The sequence below is a fragment of the Hyla sarda genome, chromosome 1, assembly GCF_029499605.1.
Source record: "Hyla sarda isolate aHylSar1 chromosome 1, aHylSar1.hap1, whole genome shotgun sequence".
Classification (NCBI taxonomy): Eukaryota; Metazoa; Chordata; class Amphibia; order Anura; family Hylidae; genus Hyla; species Hyla sarda.
Genome location: NC_079189.1, coordinates 30,875,529 through 30,884,231, shown reverse-complemented (window position 1 = coordinate 30,884,231; position 8,703 = coordinate 30,875,529). Strand labels below are relative to the sequence as shown.

Genomic DNA, 8,703 nt, shown 5'->3' with positions numbered 1-8,703 from the left:
CCCAGTATTGCCAGATAGCCGTTCACCGTCAAGGTATGCTGGGAGTTCTGCAACAGCTGGAGGCACCCTGTTTGGGAATCACTGGCGTAGAATACCCCTATGTCCTCCCCTATGCAAGTCCCTAATGTAGGCCTCAAATGTGCATGGCGCTCTCACTTTGAAGCTCTGTCGTATTTCAAGGCAACAGTTTAGGGCCACATATGGGGTATCGCCGTACTCGGGAGAAATTGTGTTACAAATTTTGGGGGGTAATTTCTGCAATTACCCTTTTTAAAAATGTAACATTTTTGGGAAACCAAGCATTTTAGGTAAAAATTTTTTTTTTTTTTTTTTTACACATGCAAAAGTCGTGAATCATCTGTGGGGTATTAAGGTTCACATTACCCCTTGTTACGTTCCCCGAGGGGTCTAGTTTCCAAAATGGTATGCCATGTGTTTTTTGTTTTTTTTTGCTGTTCTGGCACCATAGGGGCTTCCTAAATGCGGCATGCCCCCAGAGCAAAATTTGCTTTCAAAAAGCCAAAAGTGACTCCTCCTCTTCTGAGACCTGTAGTGTGCCAGCAGAGCACTTTTCACCCCCATATGGGGTGTTTTCTGAATCAGAAGAAATTGGGATTCAAATTTTGGGGGGTATTTTCTGCTATTACCCTTTTTAAAAATGTAAAAATTTTGGGAAACCAAGCATTTTAGGTAAAAAAAAATGTTTTTTTTTACATATGCAAAAGTCGTGAAACACCTGTAGGGTATAAAGGTTCACATTACCCCTTGTTACGTTCCCCGAGGGGTCTAGTTTCCAAAATAATATGCCATGTGTTTTTTTTTTGCTGTTCTTGCACCATAGGGGCTTCCTAAAGGTGACATGCCCCCAGAGCAAAATTTGCTTTCAAAAAGCCAAATGTGACTCCTTCTCTTCTGAGACCTGTAGTGCGCCAGCAGAGCACTTTTCATCCCCATATGGGGTGTTTTCTGAATCGGGAGGAATTGGGCTTCAAATTTTGGGGGGTATTTTCTGCTATTACCCTTTTGAAAAATATAAAAATTTGGGGAAACCAAGCATTTTAGGTAAAAAAAAATTTTTTTTTTTACATATGCAAAAGTCGTGAAACACCTGTAGGGTATTAAGGTTCACTTTACCACTTGTTACGTTCCCCCACGGGTAAAGTTTCCAAAATGGTATGCCATGTGTTTTTTTTTTGCTGTTCTGGCACCATAGGGGCTTCCTAAATGCGGCATGCCCCCAGAGCAAAATTTGCTTTCAAAAAGCCAAATGTGACTCCTTCTCTTCTGAGACCTGTAGTGCGCCAGCAGAGCACTTTTCATGCCCATATGGGGTGTTTTCTGAATCGGGAGAAATTGGGCTTCAAATTTTGGGGGGTATTTTCTGCTATTATCCTTTTTAAAAATGTAAAATTTTTGGGAAACCAAGCATTTTAGGTAAAACATTTTTTTTTTTTTACATATGCAAAAGTCGTGAATCACCTGTGGGGTATTAAGGTTCACTTTACCCCTTGTTACGTTCCCCGAGGGGTCTAGTTTCCAAAATGGTATGCCATGTGGTTTTTTTTTTGCTGTCCTGGCTCCATAGAGGCTTCCTAAAGGTGACATGCCCCCCAAAAACCATTTGTCGCTCCTTCCCTTCTGAGCCCTCCACTGCGCCCGCCGAACAATTAACATAGACATATGAGGTATGTGCTTACTCGAGAGAAATTGGGATTCAAATACAAGTAAAAATTATCTCCTTTTTACCCCTTGCAAAAATTCAAAAATTGGGTCTACAAGAACATGCGAGTGTAAAAAATGAAGATTGTGAATTTTCTCCTTCACTTTGCTGCTATTCCTGTGAAACACCTAAAGCGTTAATACACTTATTGAATGTCATTTTGAATACATTGGGGGGGGGGGGGTCGTTTTTATAATGGGGTCTTTTATGGGGTATTTCTAATATGAAGACCCTTCAAATCCACTTCAAACCTGAACTGGTCCATGAAAAATAGCGAGTTTGAAAATTTTGTGAAAAATTTCAAAATTGCTGCTGAACTTTGAAGCCCTCGGGTGTCTTCCAAAAGTAAAAACTCATAAATATTATGATGCAAACATAAAGTAGACATATTGTATATGTGAACCCGAAAAAATGTATTTGGAATATCCATTTTCCTTACAAGCAGAGAGCTTCAAAGTTAGAAAAATGCAAAATGTTCATTTTTTTCATCAAATTTGGGGATTTTTCACCAAGAAAGGATGCAAGTTACCATAAAATTTTACCACTAAGTTAAAGTAGAATATGTCACGAAAAAACATTCTCGGAATCAGAATGATAACTAAAAGCATTCCAGAGTTATTAATGTTTAAAGTGACAGTGGTCAGAATTGCAAAAAACGCTCTGGTCCTTAAAGGGTTAAAAAAAGAGCCTGGTCGTTAAGGTAAAAAATGGGTCCGTCCTTAAGGGGTCTAACAGGTGAGCGGTGCAAAGGGGTGAGACTAAAGGGCGGGGCAAAATGAGGTTTTGCTTAGGGTGGCAAAAATCTTTGCCCCAGCTCTGGTGGCCGCGGCCCGAGCTGCTGAACAGGCAGGGTCCCTGTGCCATCTCAATCGCCCCTTTTTTCCCCCCTGTGCCATTTCATTCCCCTTCACATGAATTGTATCTCTTCTATCACTTCCTGTGATGTCACGCATTTATAATTAATTATGCAAATTAGCATGGCTGTTTTTCTTTTTTGTATTTTTTTTTGCAAGAAAGGTGAAAACCCTAGCAGGCATCCCATTGCATTCTGTCAGTGACCGGCACCTTCTGTAGGACACAGGCAAACAAAGCGCCCGTTGCTTTCAATGGGCATGACGGGTGTCACAGAAAGAAAGCCATTCACTGCGGCATCTTGGCCATTAGCTCGGTCAGTCTGGTCACGGCCGGAGTGGTTGTTCCGCAAAAGTTGTAAGTCATAAATCAGTGCGTAAACTGTCCACCAAGGAAACCACGCCCAGTAAGTGCCCGCTACATTCGCCAGCGCAAAAAGCCATATTTGCCATCAAAAAGCCGCCAAATAAATGCGGCACGTGCTGTACGCCGCAGCAATTCAAATATATAGCACAGCCTGCAGCCTGTTCCAAGCTGTTGTGAAAACAATCATTTAGGCTGGGATTACACTTGGCGTGTTTCTCATAAAAAAACACCATGCTCGTTGTGGGCACATGTTAGGTTGGAATCAATAGGGTAACATGAAACACCAGACACTAATGGTGTTTTCATCCTTTTAGGGCGTTTTTAGGGTATCAAATCTGTGGAATGCCGAGAGAAAAAAAGCCCCCCAAAAAACTGCCTATAATTATAATAATAATACACATTGGGGGAGATGTATGAAAACCTGTGCAGAGGAAGTTGACCAGTTGCCCATAGCAACCAATCAGATCGCCTCTTTCACTTTTCAGAGGCCTTTTCAAAAATGAAAGAAGCGATCTAATTGGTTGCTATGGGCAACCACTTTTCCTCTATACAGGTTTTGATAAATCTCCCCCAGTGTTTTTGGTAAAAACTCCACAAAGATGGCATCTTGGAAGAATAGAAATGAGGGGGGGGGGGGCAGTTTTTGTGGTGTTTTTTTTTTCAGTTCAGGGCATGCTGGGAGTTGTAGTTTTGCAACAGGTGGACAGTCACAGGGGATCACTGATGCAGTATGTCAATCTAGGTCCATGGTGTCTGATCTTGAACTGGCAGCAGGAGCCACGACCACTTTAAATCAATGGCTGCCGGGACGTCTGACGAGTGACATCCTTTGCTCCAGACCGCAACGTCAGGGACGTCACTCATCAGACGTCCCGGTGGCTAGCGCTGCTCATTGCTCATTGAGCCTGCCAGAGCCGCACTGATCTATGTAAGAAACCTATAGGCCCAGTCTCTTGGGGCCACCAATTGATATTACAAATACCGAGTGTCTGGTTAGGAGAAACAAATATTTCACACCCATGGGGAACAGCGCCATTTTAATAAAAAATTGCCCAAAATAACTTAGATAACAGTCATACAGAATATATTAGAAAGCTTTTTTGATTTTCAGCCAATCAGAGAGCAGCGCTGCTCAAATAGAACTCCCAGGAGGTAACAGCGTGTCACACATGTGATGTCATAACCATTGTCCACCAGAGAGCAGCACTGAGCAGATATAACACTGCTCCTGCTCATTCTCCATCAGTGAGGGGTCGGTGCTGGACACTGTAGGGACGCGGGAATGTGAAGTCAAAAACATGACTGTGACTGGTAAGTATCACATTGTTGTGTCCAAAAGGTTTTAGTGCAGTTCCATGTGCATTTCTATAATAAACATGTAAATAATCTCTCTTTTGTTTTCCTATCTTAGATGCATTATTTCCAGCATGTGGAGTAGCATTTCCGGACTTAAAGCAAGAAGTTGGATGATGGCCTAGATTTCCGGACCTACAGCAAGACGTTGGATGAAGGCCTAGATTTCCGGACCTACAGCAAGAAGTTGGATGAAGGCACAGCCCCTCGAATCACGAACATACACAGACACATTGGCCCAAATTCTAGAGGTAACCTCCTTTAGTATGCCCAGAGGAAGGGCAATACAGTAGCCATGGATTCCCTACAGGTTTCCTCCCCTCTGGAGGTTTTTCCTGTCCTGAGTTAGTTACTGTACGCTCTTTGTGAGTGATGGACGGTTACATAAATCCCTACACAAACATTTTAATAAATAATAAATAAAGTTCCCCTTTTTTAAACTGTTCTTTAACTTGTTCGACTCATTTATTTTATTTCTGTTTGTGAAAAACAGTGTTAGTAAAATGTAAATGACATGAGTTTTTTTTCTTTTTTTTAAGTGTCTAAAGCTGCTCGATCTGCACAATGCGGAGCCGAGAGAGGCAACTGGTGTTGGGTGGTGCAGTTGCCAAGGCAACCATAGGACACCCAGCAAGGTCCGTGCACAAGCCTTTTTTTGATGAACGGGTCTCATGCAGTGAACTTGCTAGGGGTCATACGGTTGCAAAGGATCAACTTTTGGCTACGTGCACTTGCCCTTAAATTGGTACTTTGTCCCTAGACATCTTATCCCCTATCTAAAGGACAGGGGATAAAATGTCTGATCGTGGAGGTCCTGCTGCTGGGACCCCAGCGATCTCCATGTAGCACCTGTTGTTCTAAACAGTGGGGGAGATTTATCAAAACCCGTCCAGAGGAAAGGTTGCTGAGTTGCCCATAGCAACAGATTCCTTTCTTCATTTTTAAAGTGGCCTATGAAAAATGATTAGTGAATATGTCATTTGTGAGAAACATAACAATAAATAATTCAGTAGGGGTGGCCCGCAAAAACATTTCTGAGGGGTTGCCTGAGCCCAAATGGAGGTGGTGGTGCAATCTTCTGTTCTTGCCTCGGGCACAAAAGGAGCTAGATACAGCTCTGGATTCATCAAAGCCTGTGAAGAGGAAAAGTTGTCCAGTTGCCCATAGCAACCAATCAGATCACTTCTTTTATTTTTCAGAGGTATTGTTAAGAATAAAAGAAGCAATCTGATTGGTTGCTATGGGCAACTGGTCAACTTTTCCTCTTTACAGGTTTTGATAAATCTCCCCAATAATTATTACAACCATGTCACACACTTAGTGTTTCCACCTGGCCAGTATTTTACAGGCACAGCCGGTATTTTAGACACCTTGCCGGTATTTTTTTTATATAAAAACCAATGTGGTGGCCCAGTAAGGGATATGTTACCCCGTACTCCTGCTGTCCTGTCAGACAGTCTCCTTCTGTGTCCCCAGCCCTTGTTTCCCCATTGTAAATATGTTCCAATGTATAATATGTGTTATCTCTTTAACCTGTTGGGGACGAAGGGCGTATTCATACGCCCGTGGGAATTTCGGCCCCCGCCGCGCGCCGGGCGGGGACCGGGCCGGGGTGACTGCTGATATCTATCAGCAGGCACCCCGTGCAAATGCCCAGGGGGGTCATTAGACCCCCCCCATGTCGGCGATCGGCGGAAATCGCAAGTGAATTCACACTTGCGATTTGCACCGATTCCGGGTCATTACGGGTCTATGGTGACCCGGTGACCCGGAATAGAAGGGGGATCGGGGGTGTCTAAGACACCCACGATCCCCCTAAAGCGATAGGAGTGAGGTGGCAGAGTTGCCACCCCTCCTATCTCTGCTATTGGTGGTCTAGACGCGACCACCAATAGCAGATCTGGGGTGGAGGGGTTTACTTTAATTTTCCCCGTCCTGCCCTCCCACAATAGGCGGGACAGAACAGGGAAAACGAAGAGGAGCGGCGTCGGAGTCCACTTACCCCTCCGGAGGCAGCGGAGCGACGGGGATCGGCGGTCGGCGACGGAGATCTGCGGCGGCGTGCGGCAGAAGAGGACGGCTCCCGGATGCGACGGAAGCCGGTGAGTAGTTGCCTAGCAACATCTAGAGGGCTACAGTCTGAGACCACTATAGTGGTCTCTAGACTGTAGCCCTCCAGATGTTGCAAAACTACAACTCCCAGCATGCCCAGACAGCTGTTTGCTGTGTGGGCATGCTGGAATTTGTAGTTTTGCAACAGCTGGAGGTCTGCAGTTTAGAGACCACTGCACAGTGATCTCTATAGTGCCCTCTAGATCTTGCAAAACTACTACTCCTAGCATGCCCACACAGCTGTTTGCTGTCTGGGAATGCTGGGAGTTGTAGTTTTGCAACATCTGGAGGTCCACAGTTTGGAGATCATTGTTCAGTGGTCTCTAAATTGTAGCACTCCAGATGTTGCAAAACTACAAATTCCAGCATGCCCACACAGAAAACAGCTGTCTCGGCATGCTGGGAGTTGTAGTTGCGTACCTCCAGCTGTTGCATAACTACATCTCCCAGCTGCCATTCTGTGATCAGACATGCTGGGAATTGTAGTTTTGCAACAGCTGGAGGCTCACTGGTTGGAAAATACTTGGGTAACAGAACCCAACTCAGTATTTTCCAACCAGTGTACCTCCAGCTGTTTCAAAACTACAACTCCCAGCATGTACTGACAGACCGTGCATGCTGGGAGTTGTAGTTTTGAAACAGCTGGAGGCTCATTGGTTGGAAAATACTGAGTTAGGTAACAGAACCTAACTGAAGGTTTTCCAACCAGTGTGCCTCCAGCTGTTGCAAAACTACAACTCCCAGCATGTACTGACAGACCGTGCATGCTGGGAGTTGTAGTTTTGCAACAGCTGGAGGCTCACTTGTTGGAAAATACTGAGTTAGGTAACAGAACCTAACTGAAGGTTTTCCAACCAGTGTGCCTCCAGCTGTTGCAAAACTACAACTCCCAGCATGTACTGACAGACCGTGCATGCTGGGAGTTGTAGTTTTGAAACAGCTGGAGGTTTGCCCCCCCCCCCCCCCCATGTGAACGTACAGGGTACATTCACACGGGCGGGTTTACAGCAAGTTTCCTGCTTCAAGTATGAGCTGCGGCAAATTTTTCGCCGCAGCGCAAATTCCTAGCGGGAAACTCACCGTAACCCGCCAGTGTGAATGTACCCTAAAAACACTACACTACACTTCACTAACACCTAATAAAGAGTAAAACACTACATATACACCCCCTTACACTGCCCCCCCCCCAATAAAAATTAAAAACATATTGTACAGCAGTGTTTCCAAAACGGACCCTCCAGCTGTTGCAAAACTACAACTCCCAGCATTTCCGGACAGCCACTGATTGTCCAGGCATGCTGGGAGTTTAGCAACAGCTGGAAGCACCCTGTTTGGGAATCACTGGCGTAGAATACCCCTATGTCCACCCCTATGCAATCCCTAATTTAGTAGTCAAATGCGCATGGCGCTCTCTCACTTTGGAGCCCTGTCGTATTTCAAGGAAACAGTTTAGGGCCACATATGGGGTATTTCCGTACTCGGGAGAAATTGCGTTACAAATTTTGGGAGGCTTTTTCTCCTTTTACCCCTTATGAAAAGGAAAAGTTGGGGTCTACACCAGCCTGTTAGTGTAAAAAAAAAAAAAAAAGGAAAAAAAAAGGAAAAAAAGACCCCCAAAATTTGTAACGCAATTTCTCCTGAGTACAGAAATACCCCATATGTGGGCGTAAAATGCTCTGCGGGCGCATAACAAGGCTCAGGAGTGAGAGCGCACTATGTACATTTGAGGCCGAAATTGGTGATTTGCACAGGGGTGGCTGATTTTACAGCAGTTCTGACATAAATGCAAAAAAATAAATACCCACATGTGACCCCATTTTGGAAACTACACCCCTCACGGAATGTAATAAGGGGTGCAGTGAGCATTTACGCCCCGCAGGGGTCTGACAGATTTTTGGGACAGTGGTGCATGAAAAGGAAAAATTAAATTTTTTTGTTTGCACAGCCCACTGTTCCAAAGATCTGTCAAACACCAGTGGGGTGTAAATGCTCACTGTACCCCTTATTACATTCCGTGAGGGGTGTAGTTTCCAAAATGGGGTCACATGGGGGGGGGTCCACTGTTCTGGCACCACGGGGGGCTTTGTAAATGCACATGGCCCCCGACTTCCATTCCAAACAAATTATCTCTCTAAAAGCTCAATGGCGCTCCTTCTCTTCTGAGCATTGTAGTTCGCTCGCAGTGCACTTGACGTCCAAACATGGGGTATTTCCATACTCAGAAGAAATGGGGTTACAAATTTTGGGGGGCATTTTCTCCTACTACCCTTTGTAAAAAAGTAAAATTAGGGGAAAAACCA

General features: G+C 44.7%; 1 long non-coding RNA gene across 1 annotated transcript; it reads left to right on the top strand.

The window, feature by feature from the left end:
• The first annotated feature begins 4,123 nt into the window (after positions 1-4,123).
• LOC130333058 (uncharacterized) lies at positions 4,124-4,594 on the top strand. The gene is made up of 2 exons (XR_008875461.1): positions 4,124-4,249; positions 4,350-4,594. It is a non-coding gene; the product is annotated as an uncharacterized LOC130333058 (long non-coding RNA).
• Positions 4,595-8,703: the final 4,109 nt, after the last annotated feature.